The sequence below is a fragment of the Callorhinus ursinus genome, unplaced genomic scaffold (genome assembly GCF_003265705.2).
Source record: "Callorhinus ursinus isolate GAN/ISIS: 27379988/994484 unplaced genomic scaffold, GSC_fseal_2.0 scaffold9, whole genome shotgun sequence".
Classification (NCBI taxonomy): Eukaryota; Metazoa; Chordata; class Mammalia; order Carnivora; family Otariidae; genus Callorhinus; species Callorhinus ursinus.
Genome location: NW_027397071.1, coordinates 21,431,304 through 21,452,246, shown reverse-complemented (window position 1 = coordinate 21,452,246; position 20,943 = coordinate 21,431,304).

The window sequence follows — 20,943 nt, the reverse complement described above, 5'->3', positions numbered from 1 at the left end:
ACATGACAGTTTGTATATGTATACATTGTGCAATGACTACCACAACCATATTTATTGACACATCAGTCACCTCACATAGTTGCCCCTTTTTTTGGTGTGTGTGGTGAGAACACTCAAGATCTGCTCTCTCAGCAATGTTCCAGCATCACGGTTTTAAAGGGCCCACTCGCTGACTCATGCTTTTGATACCTGCTTCATGATATTCATGTTTAAATAATCACAGTTTGATAAAGGGTATTTGTTCCACATATCTATCAAACATGGGTTTTCGTATTTACATAATCAAACTTTTTCTCTTGCTCTTCTTTGGTTGTGTTTAACAGATACCATAATATCTCATGATTAAACTATGGAAGACTTTCTCCAGCCCACTGCCTATTTGGTTTGCGGATTCACAAACCATACCCTTCATTTTATATAGTTTTTTCTTCCACGACCTGAAGTTTTACCTCCATGAATTGGAGACTAAGGTACCCCTGTAGCTGTTGCTATGTTTGAAGATGTATTTGTTTTGGTTGATTTATGGGATTTGGATTTATCACATTAATGGTTTGCTGCAGCGTACCCATGAAAACCTCACCTGATAAATGCTTCTTCTTCTGTAGCAAATTAGGAAATTACCAAATCATTGTATCATTAAGCATTTCCTGCATGTTTTTGTTCTCTTAAGAAAAATGAGAGAATGCTTATGTTTTGCAGTCTTTACCATTGCTTTTGCATTCAATAATAAAACAAATATTGAAATTCACTAACTCAGCTATTATTCGGAGTAACCAATTATGGGTTCATTGTATTGTAGTTATTTTAATAAAAATATAATCAGTTCAAAAATACTTGGCTTGATCTTTTCATTGAGGAAAGAGGTTATTTTTCACTCTGGTAGCTGCATTAATTTGCCTTTGCTACTAGAATATAATTAAGTAAATTAATTCCTTCGAGTTTTTCTCGAACACCTCGTGTGCAAGTGAAGATGCTAAGAAAGCAAAGATGTTTAAGCCCTGTTTCCTGTCCTAAGCTACTTGCAAGCTGAATGAGGAGGTAGAACTGAGCCAGTGGTTAACTTCCCTGCAAGGGTTTCATATTTTTGTCCTTAAAACTTTAAATAGCATGCTTATTGTGGCACACGGGCTAGCTGTCCACCAAACCAGTTTCCCCTGTCCTCGTTGGCAATTAGCTAGATTGTATTTTCCAGTTTCCCTTTACAATAAATGTAAATATATGACTATGTCCAGGCCAGTGGAATGTAGGTGGAAGTGATGAACTCTATTTTTATATCTGTCCCATAAGACCGCCATACGATCCTTTATTCTCTCTTATACTATGTAGTAAAGTTTAATATGACTTCTCCAAGTTAAACAGGTAAAATATGTTGATGCTTCAAACTTCAGTTGAACTGACTCCCATACCAATAGTCTTACTCACTATACTGTTTTTGCTTTGTGGTTCTCGCAGACTCTGCTGCTCACTACCGGCCGCGAAACACGTTCTTATGATTTCATGCTTATCAGAGATCAGGTGCTCAGATAGAGCTGAGCACTGTTCCTCCTCTGTGGAGGAAGAGAGCGTGGATCTGGTTAATGACATCAACCCCTCCAGTCCCGTGCAAGAACTGTTGTTTATGAATGCCATCATTATGAAATGAGCTAAAGTTCCTTTTTGAGGGATCCTAAGTGGCTGAAAGTTCAGGAACCTTTTTTCCATATATATATAGGCTTTTGCTGAGCCAGTATTACTAACTCCTAATACTTAACATTTGAGCGTATCACACTGCTTTGTATCCACGTGCCTATTTGCAGTGTAAATCCAAGATCTCAGACATTTGATAGAAGCTTCGCCAATTACTCCGTTGAAACAAACAGTAGAGTCGCTCAGCAATAGATGTTAGTAGGACTTTTTATGAGAGCAGAGGTTTAACCTATAAATTGTACCATGGAAAACTAATTGTTTAGCTAATAAGACAAATGGAGACTAATTTCTGAATAGCCTACCTTCCTTGCTCCACCCCCATGTCATAGAAACACATTAGTAAGACCATCTATTTGTCAAATTTGCTTGGTGTCTTGCTTCAGAGCTACAACAGTATTACCAACATTCTGAAGAAGCTCATCCATCTAAATTGGTTTAATCTCTTAGTTTTCTTTCTTTCAGAGGGAGAGGGAGAAGTAGACTTCCTGAGGGGTAGGGAGCCCGATCTGAGCCAAAGGCAGCTGCTTAACTGACTGAGCCACCCAGGCGCCCCCTAATCTCTTAGTTTTCTTTATCACAAATCGTTCTAAAGCAGTGACATTATATTTTCCTGAGCTGAGGGATAGCTGAATAAGTTCAATGGAATCAGGAGCCAGTGGATTTAATGTGACCCAATAATTATTTTATTTATGAAAATCTCAGGTATTTTAAAAATTAGCATTGCTTTACGTTTCTTCAAAAATTAAATATTCTGGGGCGCCTGGGTGGCTCAGTTGGTTGAGCATCTGCCTTTGACTTAGGTCATGATCCCAGGGTCCTGGATCGAGTCCCGCATTGGGCTCCCTGCTCAGCGGGGAGCCTGCTTCTCCCTCTCCCTCTGCCTGCCGCTCCCCCAGCTTGTGCTCTCTCTTTCCCTCTCTCTCTCTGTCAAATCAATAAATAAAATCTTTAAAAAAAACTTAAATATTCAAAAGTGCTCAACATTGCTCCGCATCAGGGAAATCCAAATCAAAACCTCAATGAGAGATCACCTCACACCAGTCAGAATGGCTAAAATTAATAAGTCAGGAAAGGACAGAGGTTGGCAGGGATGCGGAGAAAGGGGAACCCTCCTACACTGTTGGTGGGAATGCAAGCTGGTGCAGCCACTCTGGAAAACAGTATGGAGGTTCCTCAAAAAGTTGAAAATAGAGCTACCCTACGATCCAGCAATTGCACTGCTGGGTATTTACCCCAAAGATACAAATGGAGGGATCTGAAGGGGTACATGCACCCCAATGTTTATAGCAGCAATGTCCACAATAGCCAAACTGTGGAAAGAGCCAAGATGTCCATCGATAGATGAATGGATAAAGAAGATGTGGTATACACACACACACACACACACACACACACACACACACGCACACACGCAATGGAATATTATGCAGCCATCAAAAGGAATGAAATCTTGCCATTTGCAACGACGTGGATGGAACTGGAGGGTGTTATGCTGAGCGAAATAAGTCAATCAGAAAAAGACATGTATCATATGACCTCACTGATATGAGGAATTCTTAATCTCAGGAAACAAACTGAGGGTTGCTCGAGTGGTGGGGCGTGGAGGGATGGGGTGGCTGGGTGATAGACATTGGGGAGGGTATGTGCTATGGTGAGCGCTGTGAATTGTGCAAGACTGTTGAATCACAGATCTGTACCTCTGAAACAAATAATACAATATATGTTAAAAAAAAAAAAAAAAGAAGAAGAAGATAGCAGGAGGGGAAGAATGAAGGGGGGGAAATCGGAGGGGGAGACGAACCATGAGAGACGATGGACTCTGAAAAACAAACTGAGGGTTCTAGAGGGGAGGAGGGTAGGGGGATTGGTTAGCCTGGTGATGGGTATTAAAGAGGGCACGTTCTGCATGGAGCACTGGGTGTTATGCACAAACAATGAATCATGGAACACTACATCAAAAACTAATGATGTGATGTATGGTGATTAACATAATAAAAAAATTAAATAATCTATGAGAGGTTATAAAGAATGTAATGTAAAACATTTAAATACAATTTCATGATTTCCTTTTCAGCATACTTATACATTGGAGCTAAGTATTTGACAGAAGAAATGACTACCATAAACTGAAAGACACATTTTAAGGGGAAATATTTGATTCTACGGTAAATTAATGTGATCGCTGTGGGAAAATGGCCAATGTCCCTCTCTGTAGTTTTACATGAAAAAATGATTAAGGGGACACTGAACTTGTAAGTAAATATGATCAGCTATTCAGATGCCAGCAGCGTTTTATTCCTAAAATGCTTGTCACAATGTAGAACATGACGTGCAATTTTTTTTTCTTGAAAGTGCAAGCCTTCTCTCACCTATTTACCTAACACCACTACGTAGAGAGTAATTCTCGTCAAATAATACAAACTCATTTTGGAATCAAATACAAAATAAAAAGATCTGAGAAAGCACTAGCAATTAGCCAGAAAATAGAAGATGTAAATGAGTGCGTGCCTGGAACATTGAAATTGGTAGCTTCGATCCGTACTGTGAGCCATCTTACTTATATGATGAAAACATTGATTCATGAGGTGGTTTTGGCAAGTACTCAAGCTGATACAAACTGCTCCAGCATGTAGTCAAAGTTGAAAAGGCAGTTTGAGGAAATACACAGGAAACCTAGAATTCTCTATTGGCAGTATAAGCTGGAAAAAACCCAGGAACCTGAGCACATATTTCCACATTCTTGGATTAGGAATTTAAAGAAGGTGTTCAGCGTAACTCACTGCAGCGTAACCCAACAAATGTTGGGCTTGCATTGTAATTGGCAGTCTAGTCTTGCTGTAGTTCCACATTAGTCAATAAGTAAAAACCTCCAATTTTTCTAAAAAAATATTCTCAAGAATGAAATATTTACTGTTTTCTCTTTTGGTTTCTGGCATTCAGATTTTTATTATATGCCCAGCTCATTTCTTTGGATAGCGTGCAATTACGTGAAGGCCCACAAGGAGGGTCATAGTAAGACCGTGCAGCGCCTTGACCCGGAAGTGAAATGCACAAATTGTAACCACCCGAGCAGCTACGGGGGGGGGGGGGCGGCAGAGCATTTTACAGTGGATTGCACGTTTATTTCAATTAAGGTTTTTACTGAGTGTTTATTACAGAATTTAGTGATTCCATTTTCTACCCAAACTTTGTTACAAACCTATAAACTTTATGGACCTGCTACTGAATCTGAACTTACTATGGAGGTCAGTTCTCATGGTTCTCCCATGTGTACCCTGGACTGGGAAACAGGTCAGTGCTTGGATTCCTTTAAGAGAGCATCAGCCCAAATGGCCGACCTCTGCCTATCTCTGGGAGTCCACAAAGCAATTGTTTCTGACAACCGTATACGAGTTTATGCCACATCTGTGACCAACTCTCTACTCTCTGGATTTAAGCAACAGAGGATGTTTTCTAGTCATGAATGTTTCTGTCAATATAACTTACCATTTAACCGACATCTGCATGTTGGTTCATCCACCAAGGTGTGACCACTGGAAGCACATACTCTTGTTTTTCCACAGGACGAAGATGGGCCCTGCTCAGCCACAGTGCATGGGGAGAGAGTAAACCTGGTAGATATGATGACTACTAATGCTTGGTCTTCTAGCAACAGCTTCGTACTTCATTAATGATTGCTTTGGTGTAAATGGTTGAAGGAACCCCAGTGTCTCATGTGCTGTGTCTCACTCTCAGAAGGCAAAGTGTGGTAAACCTAAACAATCTGCTCACTTGGAACTTTGACTTGTATTTGTGCAACTCATCTGATGTTCTTGTGAAGAAATAAGCCTTAAAAGTTTTTTAAAAGTAACAAAGTAAAGTCTTGATTTCTAAATCTATGTTGCTGGCTCAGACTTTGTTGACAAGTAAAATTAATTTTTTGAGGAGAAAGTAGCTAAAAGACTATTTGTGATTATTAAAAATTAAATTATATATGAAGTGATTCACCTTGGAATCAAACTTTATTCCCAGGTCATCCAAACAACTCTCTAAAATTGCCAAAGGAACACGATAATACAAGTTCTTGGAGAGTGTCATTTGGCAAGCTGACCAATAAATGAAATGAAATGTCAGGAGTTTAGAGCAGTAATAAGGATATCAATATATTTCAGATTGTATAAAAACTCGCTAGGAACCTTCACTGGACAGAAGCCAAAGCTAAGGAAGAACCCTGATATTAGGCAGCACAATGTCTTATAAAGGACTGACTGACAAGAAAGCAAGACCTGTAGAAAGAAGTTTCAAATGTCCTCCAAAAACCTCAACAACTTTAATATAGAAGTATTTTCAGGACTTAAGGCAAGCATAGGGTCTGTAAAGCATTTTTTTATGACTTCTTAAAGGACACTGAGTTCTGTACCAATTACATTTCCATTCACTCACTTATTTCTTCATTTATTAAATTTTTATTATGTTTTGGCGACTGTGACAAGCATTAGTGATACATAGTCCTGGCAATGAAGGGGTTCACAATGCTGTGCAGAAGACATATGAATTATATTTTTGTAGTGATTTTTGAAGTATAATTTACATAAAATGAAATTCACCATTTTTTAATTTGAGTGTAGTTGACACCAATGTTGCATTATTTTCAAGTGTACAACATAGTGATTTGACAAGTTTATACATTTTGCTAGGTTCACAAGTACAGCTACCACTTGTCCCCATACGTGAAATTCACCAATTTTAAATGTACAATATAAGCTAACAAATGTATACAGCTGTGTAACCATCACTACAGTCATGATATTAGTCACATTTTTTTCACCCTACAAGTTCTCTAGCTCCTCCTCACAGTCAACCCTATCCCATCCACTCTATGCCTGTGGAAATCACCGTTCGTTCGGCTTTTTCTCACAAGGGTTTTGATTTTTTTCTTGAATTTCATATAAAGGGAATCGTATAGTACATAGTCTTTCATGTCTGGCTTTTGCACTTAACATAATGTTTTTGAGATTCATCCATTTTGTTGCAAATATCAGTTAATATTTTTATTTACTGACGAGCAGTATTATTTAAATGGATGGGCCACAATTTGTTTATCTCTTCATCAGTTGATAGACAATTAAGGTTGTTTCCAGTTGTGGGCTATTATGAATGAAGTTGTTATAAACATTCACTTATGGGTCTTTGTGTGAACATATGTTTTCATTTCTTTTGGGCAAATACCTAGGAGTAATCATTTCTGGGAATTATTTTTGTCTGGAGTTGTTGGAGTTTATTGTAACGCCTCCCAAGTTTCATTTAATCCCCATTTAATATCCACGTGTTACACTCAACCTTCCTCACATTCACCATGTCTGTGCGTCAGGCCTCTTTAGACCTCTGCAGGGTAGGTGAGCTCCCTACGTACCTGTAATTCCCTCTGCGCCTACGCTGTAATGTGACTCCCTTGGTCCCTTTTTCTCAGGGATCAATTCTCTGTACCCTTTCCATTTTCATATCCAGGGATTAGTTGGAATCTTTTGACTGCCAGTTATTCCTTTCCCATGCTCATGAAAAACTCAACTCAAACGGCCTTCTCTGAGTACCTTATCCAATATTAAACTTTCCTAGTCATTGACATGTTGTACATCTCTCAAGATACTTGTAACTCTTGAGATGGTTTTATTCGTTCACTCATGTCTTATCTATCTCTCCCACCAGAATGTAAGCTTCATGAGGGCGGGGACTTTATCATGTTCACTTTATGCTCCTAGCACTTAGCACTATCCCTAGCATGTAGTAAACACTGCATTGATATTTCTGATGAATCAGAGATGCATGAATCGTCAACCTGACAGTAAGAATGCATCATAATCTGATGTCCCTTAATTTCTCTAGTGGGAATCCCTGGATTCCCTTCAAGCTTATATTCTTAATGGATTTTACTAGGAATCATGATTTCAAGGCTTGTATATGTTCTTTGCTTTTCTTTCTCCATGCTGAAATCATCCTTATCCTTCACGGCCTGATTCAAGTCTTCTGCACAAAGTTTTCCATGAAGGTAATAACATCGCTTTTCTTCTTCCTGTGAATGTTGACTGTATCGATGGTCTAAGTAACAGTTTCATGGTTTACTTTATATTTCTTTATTCTCTAATTAGCTCACGGTTTAGTTTTGCCTACCTAACAGGATCATAAGCTCCTCAAAACCAGGATCCCTTTTTATATCTGCTAAAAAGTGTTGGTCTAAATTAGGCTTTCAAGAAAACTTAGGATGCTCAGTATCTACGTAGATATGTGAAGCTTATGGATTACTCTCTCTAGGTATATCTATACACATAGGAGGCTACTTTAACAGCATCATCCATCCATCCATTCCATAAATATGTGTTCAGTGCCTTCTAGGTTCCAGGTAGTGCTTTACATTTTGAGGATACATAAGTGAATAAAAACCAATAAAAACAAAAATCCCTGACCTGTTTGAGCTTATATATTTTGGGGGTTGACAGACAAAAACAATTTAATAAATGAAATATATTACATGTTAAATAGCCATATGTAAAACAGGACCTTCAAATTTAAAGGAGCAAAGGAACTCAATAACTTAATTAAAATGTAATCATTAGGCCCTCAAAATCTTATAAAAGACATTTGCTTTATCTTCTATTTAGAACCGGATTCTCTGTTCTATTTTAAAACAACGAAGAATAACTATGTGGGGTCAAAAGGGAAAGAATGTTACTGCATTTGCTTCAATGTAGAGTAATTTGCAAACAATGAGTATGGTCTTCTAACTTGATCTGAATTATCTCTGCTTCATTGTGGGCCACAAAAGTTGATTTAATGTAACCCTGAAAACTGCTAAAGTGGAAATTTCATTTTTGACTCTAAATCAACACATCATCAGGAGAGAAAGTTTGTACCTTGAATTGCTTGGGGTATGTCGGTTTAGGTTATTGCTTTCTGTGTCCCCAGCCCATTCTCTCCTAAATCCCTTAATTCTAAAATCTCAAAATAATCCTCTTACTGTCTTCTTTTCCAAAATTCTACTCAGAGTGGGGCATATGAGTGAACTTCCTTGTGGAATTCTATGTCAATCTCTTCTTGGGACCTCTGTCCATTAAGGCCTTTTAACAGGCATGTAGCCAGTAGGGGTGCAGGTAAAACTTTGGTCTAGCAGCAATGTTTATATAATTACACATTTTTTATCATTTACAATGCTTAAATATCCTCTGGCTTCTCTAATCCTACCCTTTCAACAGCTTGCTCCTATTTCCTAGTGTATAATGTCTGCTTTCAAAAAGTGGCCCTTGGAAGAAGGTTAAATATTGAGTATTAAAATTTTTTTATAGTATAGGCAAAGAATGAAAATAAGTATTATTGGATTAGCAAATATATTGGTTACAGAAATATTAATGACTACCAAAAATGAACATCCATTGATATAAAAATTCTAAATTATGAAATAGTAATGGATTTTAAAGCTAAACATTCTATGAACTTTTTAAATGTGTGATGTAAATATAGTCCAATAACATTTACAGGATTCATATTTTAAAGATGGGATTAATTTCTATTTGTTTTTAATTTTTATAAATGTCAAAGTATAATGTATTATGAACAATGCAGAGAATAGAATTTTTGAAATTTCCTAAGGCATTCATAATTTATCAGTGCTGTCTGTCTTCTCCCAAAACACCTTGGTATTTTTGAAATAAAATTATAATATAGATTGTATTCAAGATCTAGGTAAAATGTTGCCTGGGACAAGGAAGAGAGATTTGAAGGCTATCTACTGTATCTCCCTGACGTTTTTCATTTCATGTTTTTTTTTTTTAAAAAAACTTGTTTATTTATTTTTTTAAGTAGGCTCCACACCCAACGCGGAGCCCAATGCGGGGCTTAAACTCACAACTCTGAGATCAAGACCTGAGCTGAGATCAAGAGTCGGACACTTAACTGACTGAGCCACCTAGGAGCCCCTTCATTTCATGTTTTTAACATGATTGCATATCCATTTATTTATTCAGCAGATGTTTCCTGATCTGTTATATGCCAGACATCATTCTAAGGGATGAAGATACGGTAATGGAAAAAATATTCTTGTTCTCACAGAGTTTATACAGTCCAGCAGGGGAAATATACAATGGAACAAAAATGTAAAACCTAGGATATGTTACATAGCAATATGTACTGAGGTTGTAGGACAAATAAAGCAGGAAAGTGGGTTGAACTTTTAGTTAGGCTGCCCGGGGAAGGCTACACTGAGAAAGTGACTTGAAATACTTGAAGAAGTTAGCACATTATCCGGGGAAAGAGTGTTTGCCGTGAGGAAACAGCAAATGTAAAAATCTTAGGTGGAAACATGCTTAGTGTGTGGACAAGCAGAAGGGGGCCAGTGTGACTGGGAGAGAGTGTGTCAGTGAAGCTACTGATCTTTCTCCTCTGCCTGTATGACTGTAGGAATATGGGCAGTCTAACAAGTAATATTTTCCTACCATTCATTAGTGGTTCCAGGTCTAGGACAATTGAAAACAATGCATGATCCGGGGCGCCTGAGTGGCTCAGTCGGTTCAGCATCCGCCTTTGGCTCAGGTCATGATCCCAGGGTCCTGGGATCCAGCCCTGCGTCGGGCTCCCTGCTCAGCAGGAAGCCTGCTTCTCCCTCTGCCTTCCACTCTTGTTTGTGTTCTCTCCCAGTCAAATAAATAAAATCTTAAAAACAAAAAAAGAGAAGACAAATGCAGGTCAGTGCTAAGTTTTTATGTATTTATTTTTTAAATACTTAATTTTTGACATCAGTTTTAGGTTTAAAATAGCATTGAGAAGGAAGTCAAGGGATTTCCTATTTACCCCACACCTGCATAGCCTCCCCCTTTACCAACATCTTGGCCAAAATGGAATTTTTTTTTTTTAATCAAGGATGAACCTACACTGACATGTCATAAACAATCAAATTCCGTATTGACCTTAGGGTTCACTCTTAGTGTTGTACATCTATGAGTTGAGACAAATGTGTAATAACATATATCCATCATTGCAATATCATACAGAATATTTTCACTGCCTTAAAAATCTTCCATGCTCCATCTAGTCATCTCCCCTCCTCCCTGCTACAAGCATTGATTTATTTACTGTCTCCATAGTTTTACCTTTTCCAGAATGTCATATAGTTGGAATCAAACAGTAGTCTTTTTAGACTGGCTTCTTTCACGTACTAATATGCACTTAAGTTTCCTCTATGTCCTTTTATGTCTTGATAGCTCATTTATTTTTAGTGCTGAATAATATTCCGTTGTCTGGATATACCACAGTTTATTTATCCATTCACCTAACTGAAGGACATCTTGGTTGCTTCCAAGTTTTGGCAATTATGAGTAAAGCTGCTATAAACATCCTTGTGCAGGTTTTTGTGTGAACATAAATTTTCAGCTCTTTTGGGTAAATATCAGAGTGTGATTGCTGGATCATATGGTAAGAATATGTTTCGTTTTCTAAGAAACCGCCAAACTGTCTTCCAAAGTGGCTGTACCATTTTACAATTCCACCAGCAATGTATGAGAGTTCCTATTGCTCCACACCCTTGCCAGCATTTGGTGTTGCTTACTTACTTTTCATTTCTAAGAGAAGTAAGTGTTGTTTCTGACATGAATTAGAATAGAATTAATTTGTCAGTCTATTCCTTGGCTTTGATCAAAGAAAGGATTTGGGGAAATGAAAAGCTCTCATGTCTTCATTAAATTAATTGAAATATGTAAAAATTTAAAAAGAAAAACTGAAAAAAATTTAATTGACATTTTGCCAACTCCAATTTAACTCAACAGACATTTATTGAGATCCTCTAATGTAAAAAGTTTGCTGCTTGTTCCTTTGGGGGATATGATTAGCAAAAAGCCATGGACTACAACTTTCTCAGTCACAGGGCTCTTTAGCAAAAGAATCTAATAATCTGTTCTAATAATACTGTTCCATTTATCTGTCACTTTGCTCTGAGGGTCTTGCTCAACTTGCTTGCAAGCTGTGTTTTCTTAATATAGAAACTTACTATGCCTCTGTGAAGTAGATATTAAATACTACTCTGTTTTTTTTTTTTTTTTCAGAATAGTAGAAAGATTTCCAGTGTTTGTCCTTCGATGCCTGTGAACTCCCGTTTGTTCTGTGTCTTGGAGTGAATGCTTATAGACAGCCACTTTGCACCTGCAGCATTGGGCAAACTGATGCATAACTCCCACATAACTTCAGAATGTGGCTCCCCTTCAGAACATGGTTCCTCTATCCCAGAAGTACTTTAGTGGTAAGCAGATGAGCTTTTTCAGGAGGAATTTTCTGTATTCACCGTCAGAGCTAACAGATATCCGTGACAGTTCTTTCCCTGACTACACTGGATACTGTGGATCTTTTCCTTTTTCACTCAGGTATATTTAGATTTCACTTCCTACCCTTCACTTTTCTCCCTCTTCCTCTCATTCAGGTTTTGTGATTTCCATCTCATGGCCTTATGCCTGGCTTCCTTCTATTTTGACAGAAAGTTTTATTTCTTGCCATGGATTGGTAAAGATTATTTGCTACACTGTGTTTGGAAGGATTCTGAGACTGAGTGCAAGCTCAGGAGGAGAGAGTGTTGGGATTAATTAGTAGCGAGAGAGTACGAGGAAATGGGAGTTGTGTCAGAACCTCACTGTCTGGACTGTTGGCTTGCATGGATGGTGCAGTCCCCTTGTACCAGACCTACCATTCTAATTGCCCTCCTTCATCCCACAGGTTTCAACATGAGGTCATATCATGCACAGTCCAGGTTCTTGAACTACCGTATCTCAGCAACTGTTTGATATTTGGAAGAAACTACTTGCTCACTTTGTGTATAGAAGATACTCAAGATATGCAGATTTGTGATACATGAATTTTAATGGAATGAAGATTTTAATAGTTGAAATCACTTAGGATGATCTGTTTCAGACCTTCTGCTTGATGGTTTATCTATGGTCAATGGTACCAGCAGGCAGGTTGGTTATCTAAAAGACTCCATCAAGTTACAGGTCCCTGAAAACTTCTGGGTTTTTTTTTTCCCATTTTCTGGAATGCATGCTATTAAAGCATTTAAAGTTCCTGCTAGTTCTTGTTCATAAGGCCCAGTAAGCATGGTGTCACCAAGGTAGTTGACATGATATTCCATGAAATTCCAAGATGATCAAGATTTTTGGGTGCTAGATTATGTCAGGCAGTGGGACAGTCGATTTAGCTCTGAAGCAAGAGGGTGAAGGTGTGTTGCTGTCCCTGCTAAGTGAGAACAAACTGCTTCTGATGGGACTTGCAATTTGTTATAGACAAAAAGGCATTTGCTGCATCAATAGCTACATACCAGGATCCAGAGGTCGTATGAATTTGCCCCTTCAAAAAATCCTATATCTGGAGTAGCTGCTGCAATTGGAATAAGGACCTGCATAACTTTATAACAACAAATGATCCATCTGCCTTTTTCATAGGCCAAAAAGGAGAATTACATTGGAATGTGATAGGCGTTATCATCCTTTCACCTTTCAAATTTTTGATGAAGCCAATGATCCTTGTAATTCCATCAGGGGTCAGTTGTGACTTACTACTCTGGTTGAGAGAGAAAGTTTCAGAGGCTACTACCACATCATTATACCATTACAGCCCTATCTCCAGAGGTAAGAGAGGTCGTACAGTGATTCTGTAAGATTTCAAGCATGACGATTCAAATTATATATGCAAGGTCTGGGGATATAGCTAGAGGCCCCAAAATCCACTTTATCAGTTGACCTCCATAAGTCCCACATTGACTGGTGGGCCATGGTGGCATTACAACATCAGCAGAGCTAGAATCTAGTAATCTCTGGATAGGCCTGGATGTTATCTTTTCCCACAGTGTGATCACCTTATATGTAAGCATCTTGTAGAAGGCTTAGGAAATCTTTCAGAAGATAACGATGATGATGCTGAATGAACCCTCTGCACTCTGAGCCTACGAGCTTGCTTAAGGCTGCACTGGGTGAGAAGATGTGCTTCACTGTTGTGGTGATCCAAGTCAGATTTCTACTCACTTGGCCTAGAATTTTTTAATTATAATTATGTTACATATACAATTATTTAGTAGGCTGCCTATTTGTTTTATTGAAACACTATGATCAATTAGCCTTACTGCAGATACCTGTAGGTCAGACATCATTGATTATGGTAATTATGCATACCTTGTCTTTAGAGGTTAAGTTGGCCCCTATCATTCCAGATTTTCACTATCTACTTTAAAATCAGGAAATCCATTTCTGTGGTGGCATTTCTCATCATCATTCTTAGCTTATGAAAGATAGCCATCCACCATAAAGCTCTTCTGAGCATATAGTGACCTCATCATTAATATATTTCTCAATGCTTTAGTGAAGAGAGAGTACTCTGGACTCTCGAGGGACATATTTATGTGGATGTTCAGGTTTACTCCAACATTCCTATTTTTCTAAGCCTTTTGGTCCTTTCTTATATTTTATGCCAAGGAAATTCTGGCATCTCATCCTGATTGAATTAGGTCACGTTGGTGTCCATGTTTCAGTAATCATCCAAGCAAACTGTTGCAACTCCTCACAGTTACCTAATTCTCTGTTAAGTTAAATCATAATAATATATTTGGCTTCATTCAGTGTTGCATTTTATACTTCTTGGTCTAATATCCATAGAATGTACACCCATATCTAGTCTCCAAGTTTCTGCCAATGTATATTTGCAAAATCTTGCTATTCTTTTGGAATATGAACTCTTTTCTCCTAAATGTGACTTGGCACTTACCTTCCTAGAGTGTGTTGAGATACAACTCTAGTTGCAGGTCTTGAAGCAATGAGAGATCCTGAGAATAGACATCCTTTTTGAAGGCATCAGCCCTAGAGGAGGTTATAGGGTCTTCAAGCAAGAGTCCTCAAAATGTAAGGAGTGGCTTCTGCTGGCAAGTGAGGCTCAGAGATATTAGATTACAAATACTCAACTTTGTCTAAGTTGAACAAAATTTCTTCCTTCCAAGCTCAGGCATCCATTCCTTCCAAACAATTCCTAAACTTTTACATAAGAAGCTCTGTCTGTCTGTAAATTCGTCTTGTATTGCAATTACACAACTCACAAAAATATTTTCATTAGTCATACCTGCCTTATGACTCCAAGAAATAAGAGTTCTTTTATAATTACCAAAGATACTCTCTTGATGTCAGAGAAAGCTCATTCCCAGTTCTAATACTTATTACTATAACTGTCAAGTACTTCAGCCACTTTGTTACTCAAAGCCTTGCCTTCCATAGGAAATTCATCCCAAGCAGCTACAGGTAATAATTCAAGTCATTTTGCTCCTGTTGCCTGTTACAGATTACCAGTATCCCATTCGTCATTGGCCAGGAGATTATTACTGTTCAAAGTTAAAGAAGTAAGTAACCCAGTTACAGAATCCTATCTTTGAGGGTCACTTTCCTGGGTCCACTCATGTTGCCAAGTCTTCTATCAATCAAGATCCAGCAATAAACCCTGACACATATTTCAAATAGAGAACTTTAATATAAAGAATTGGTTACTTGGATTTTTAATTATCTGTTGTAACTAATAACCAGTTACCTCAAAATGTAGTAGCTCGAAACAACATACATTTAGTATCTCACACAGTTTCTGAGGTTCAGGAGTCCAGGAGAAGCTTAGGATCTCCTATGACATTGCAGTGAAACTGTCACATGGGATTGCAGTTATCTGAAGGCTTGGCTGAAGAAGGAGGATCTGCTTCCAAGATGGCGTGCTTACGTAGCTATTGGCAGGAGGCCTCAGCTTCTCTCTGGTAGTTGGCAAAAAGTTTCAGTTTCTCACCACATGGGCCTCCCCACAAGGCTGTTTGAGTGTCCTCATGACATAGCAGTTAGCTTCTCTCAGAGAGAGTGATCTAGGACAGAGAGCAGGCTGAAGCTGTGCTGCCTTTTATGACCTAGCCACCCACTATCACGTGTGCTGTATTCTACTCATTTGAAGTAAGTCACTAAGTCCAGCCCACAATCAAGGGGTCAAGGGGAGATGAATCAGGGTCCGCCTTTTAGAGAGAGGAGTGTTGAAGAATTTGTGACATATTCTAAAACCATCACACACCAGGATTAGAAGCCTGAAAGAACAGAAAAGGAATGCCAAGCTAAGTCCAATATTAGTATGTGTGAATGCAGCTACTACTCTTGGTGTTGAAGGACAAAGGATACTGGTTCCGGTATATGTAGTGACTCAGAAGACTGGTCTGTGGCTGGTGCTTTGAGTGATGAATACCATGTGGCTGTTGTGTGGCTCTCCAAGAAGCTACCACTTGGCTATTGTTCAGCTCTTGGGGAAGAGATGCTATGGGACTGGTGCTCTCCGAAAAGTGCATGGTGTCGCTGGTACTCTGTCACTGAAGGGGCAGAGCCAGCCCCAAGGGGCCGAAGCATTTTTGGTAATGGTATTTGTTTTCTGCTGCTGGAGGAAAACTTATAGGAACTGTAAATAGAAAAAGAGTTCATTCTTCCCTCCTCCTGTCTTTCAATTTCACACTGGTCTCTTTCCCTGACAGAAACTATCAAGAATCCATCTGGCAAGGGAATATTGAAAATATAGTGCAAAGAAGCAGAGTGGGGCTGGGTTGACTTGGCACTGAGAGATAATAGGTAACTAACTGGCATAGCCTGATTTAGGCTTATGTTTTTCTTGCATGTACTAGCTCTCAAATCACCCTTCTTAATTCCTCACATTGAACTATGAAGGCCATCATATCTGGTCCATATCCCCAAGTAATCTCTTCCCAATAAGTGGCTGGTGGCTGTATGAGTTGGATATTCTGTATCTTAAAGTACTTAAGCAGATTTGTGGTAGATGGATTTTAATAGGAAAGGGCTTGAAGAGTTGAAATCATTTGAGATCACCATTATTTCAGACCTCCAGTAGCCAGTTGCAAGTGGAGGCTGGCTATACATAGCTTGGATACCTAGAAGTCTCCATCAGGCCACCAATAATGGTCCAGTCTCTCTTTCTTTTCCTTTTACATGTTCTCCTGGCAAATATGGTAAATATGCCAGAGTCTATAGTTGTCCTATAAGTTTTGCCCTGGGCCAGAGCTGACAAGTGACCTCCTGAAGGTTTGCAGCTTTGGAGAAGATTGTGAATTGGGCACTGTTTTAGATCTCTGCAAAAGGATATTGTCATTACATGAGTGGTTCAGAGCCTTGCCCCTTTCCAGGCATCCTTTGAACAAGGTGCCCCAAACGGACAAATTCTTCCCCACTCACTTTGCCAAGCACCCATCTAATCCCAGCTGCGTTTCATACCCTGAACAGGGAGTTTCTTCAGTCCATGTGGGTAGAACAGTTCAAATAGATTCGTGCTGTCTTAGCTTGCACCATTCTCTACACTCTCACTGCACAACCCGTAGTTTAGTAGACACAATCAGGAACTTGAGGGAAAAATGTACGTTAGAAACTAGCAACTGAATAGCATCTTGCAATTTCTCTTCTGGTTTTTGAGCTTTCATTTGTTCTGGCCACCCACTTCCTGGCCAAACAACGAGGAAGGCAGAATTTGTCACAGTCTCAGTCTCTCTTTGCCCTTTAGGGTTCTCCTCCTTCATCCTTCCCAGGTGCTACTTTATGTCCCACTCTGATGGTGCCTTTGTAATTGGATGACCTGATATAATTCCTAACTTCCCTGTATATACATTTTCTCATCTGATTATTTGACCTGGTCAACTCCTCTCTTTGGGTGTCCACCAGGTAGTTTACACTTAAAATGCCCCAACTAGCTCCTCTCATAGCAACAGTATGATCACACTAAACACTATCCTCAGTCTCTCCACGTCAGTTGATGAAAACACCATCCTTCCAGTTCGTTGCTCAGGCCAAAAAATCTCAGTTATCCTTGTCTGCTTCCTTTCTCAAATTCCTCATAATCAATATGTTAGCAAATCCTATTGGCTCTGCTATAAAAGGTATCCAGAATCTGTCCACTTCTCACCATCCACTACCGCTACCACCGGTCCACACTGCTGTCACCTCTCACCCTGATCAGTGCAACGACCTCCCACCTGGTTTATCTGATCCTGTCCTTGTCCCAATTCAGTCTCTTCTCAACACAGCAGCAGCATGGTCCTTTACAAGTGTAAAGAGCAGGTCACTCTTCAGCTCACACCTTCCAGTTGCTTCTCATGTCGCTCAGCCTAAACCTGTCTTTAAAATGTCCACCAGGGTTTTGTGATGACTGGGCCCATCACTAATCCTCTGACCTCATCTTCTACTTCTCTTCCCTTTGTTCCCTCCAGACGGAACACACTGTGTTCTTTTTCTTCTTATTCTTTTAACAAATCATATAAACTCCTCCATCATGATGTTTGGACTAGCTTTTCCCTCTGCCAGGAAACCCCTCTTGCTCTGATATTTGCATTGTTTGCTCCAGCCCTCCACCAGTCTTCTCTCAAATATTACCTTCTCAAGGATGACTTCCCCAATCACTGAATTTATATTGGAAGCCACCTCAACTTTCTGCCTGGAATGTTCTCTCCCTCCTCTCCTATTTTATTTTTATTCACTAATCACTATTTGGCAAACCCAAGCAGCCAAGAAAAAATACATTTTACTGATGTATTGTCGATTGTCTGTCTCTCCCCGATATAATATAAGCCATATGAGGTCTTGGATTTTTGTCTGTTTTGTTCATTCCTGTGTCCTGAGTTTCTGGAGGAATACTTGGCACATAGTAGGCCTTCAGCAAATATTGGTTAATGAATAAATGTATAAGCATATGCATGAAAAAAATAAATCTCTTAAATAGAATATGGGGGGACTAGATGATCTTTACAGCCCTTTCATTTCTAAATCTACAAAAATGAAGCTCAGGGTGGGGTTTCTTCTGGGCTACAGTATAAGCTATACATTTAACAGCTGGTAATATATTAGCACTGAATAATCAAAACCATTGCCAGCCACAAACAACCATCCTGGCCTTATTGATCATGCATATAGGCTAGATACCAACCCTGCTTCTACCCAGGAGTGTCTGCATTTTAAAAGGATTCTTTTAAAGATTGAGAAGCCAAAGGTTATCATTTTGTAATAGAAATTTCAGTATTCTAGCGTGCCAGTAGTAGTAAATATTTGACAGTTCATCACACCTCTAGAAAGTATGTCTATTCTGAACACTCATAAGGTTAACCCTGAATTTTTATGTAAATCTCAAGATCTAAACATACTAGGAATAGAATTTGTGTGATGTTTTCTCCCTAGGTTAGTCGAATTTTTCCTGCCTTGGGTTAGTGGTTGTTCAGCAGCTGAGTGGAAAAACAAAGCAGTTTTTTTGAGCCCTTAGGAGTATATGTGAGGAGGTTGACACTAAGAAGGAAGCCCCCAAGGCATTCTCAGTAATGAAACAATTAGCCAGCAAGGTCATCTCCAATCTGTGTCAGCTTTTGATAGTGGCATAATGTACACTGCTTCGGCCTACTGTGGGCATTGTCATATTGGAGAAAAAATATATATGGAGAAGGATGACATAAAAAACAGTGACCGGATCTCCAGGGCAATGACAAAATAGGAAAGGATTTGTTCCTTCCTTCCTTCCTTCCTTCATCCAACAAATATTTATTGAATACCTACTATATGCGAGTCACTTTTTTAGGCTTTTGTGACATTCTTTTTGGTAGAATGGGTTGCATATTTTATTTATCCATTCACACAACATCAATTGAGTGCCAAACATGTGTCAGATACTGTGCTAGGTTGTGGATGTACAAAGTAAGCCGATATGGACCTTATCAATGGGAGCTTTCTCTCCCGGAGAAGGGAGACATATTTTAGGTATCGGGGCAAAGTGCAGGGGGAGGTCACAAAGGAAGGGATGGTCAATTCTGTCTCAAAGTTCTGGTAAGATAAATAAAAAATTCCTAGAGAAGGGAGTGTCTGGAATGAGTCTTGGCAAACGAGGAGGTGTTTGTTTGGACAGGAGGTTGAAGACGGGGGGCAGGCTTTTCAGGCAAAGGGATTCAGTACGAGCAAAGGCAGGGAGTTATGAAACCACATAGAAGAGTCAGAGTTATAAGAATCGTGAGGTCAAGACAACTGCGAGGACAGATAATTTAGGGTCTTCTATGTCATTTTAAGAATTTTGCTCTTTGTTCTGTAAACTATGGAGAGCCTTTGAAGGATTTTAAGAAAGAGGGTTACATGATCTTTCTTAGCTTTTAAAGATCACTATCACTTTGGTAGCATTTGGAGAATGAATTATAGGAAGTGAGATTAGACACAGGGAGACAGTTAGGGGGCTATTTCCAGACTGAGATAAAAGGTGATGCCGCTGAACTCTGGCCATCAAAGGAGGAAGGAGAGGAGGATATAGGTATGAAAAATGGTAAGGACGCGGGATTGACAGGGTTAGTCAATGTAGCAGAGGGAGGTGGCATAAAGGGAGAAGAAAAGAAGAAATTCTTGCTTTCTTGCTTGAGTAAGGGAGTAAGCGGTGGTATCTTCTACAGAGACAAGAAGCTCGGGAGGGAAGCCATTCTCAGTCTCGACGGGAAGTCTGGCTTTGGAGTTGCCTGCGCGGTCTGGCTAGAGATCCACACCTAGCACCCACCAGTAGGCATTGGTAAGCTCATGCAGAAGGTGTTTGCAGGTGAGACAAGTTTGGGGATCCCCAGCAATATGAGGGTAGGCTGGGGAAGAGTCTGCTCAACACCATCCCTGCAGGACTTCCCAAACCTCTAAACCAGATATAGGTTCAGCGTCTGATGTGGATATTTTTCAGTTAATATTTGATACAAGATCCAAAAAATAGCTCAATAAGTGGTGTAAAATTGGGGCGCCTGGGTGGCTCAGTCAGTTAAGGGGCTGCCTTCGGCTAAGGCCATAATCTCGGGGTCCTGGGATCGAGCCCCACATCGGGCTCCCTGCTCTGCAGGGAATCTGCTTCTCCGTCTCTCTCTCTCCCTGTGCCCCCCACCCCTGTTCATGCTCTCTCTCTGAAATATATAAATAAAATCTTTTAAGAATAAATAAATAAATAAACAAACAAACAAATAAATAAATAAATAAAATGACTTAAGATGGTTCTAACCATTCAAGTCCATGGTTACAAGCAGGGCGTCTGCCTTAACTGCACTGATCATGTCCGTGTGACTTGGAGGCCCTGGGCAGGAGCCGACTAGGCCCTGGTGGTCCTTTTCTACCTCTTCTCATTGCTGGTTGAGACTTAAAATTGAAGTATTTTAATAGGACCAATTTTAAAAGGACCAATCACCTGATTGGTCCCCTGAAG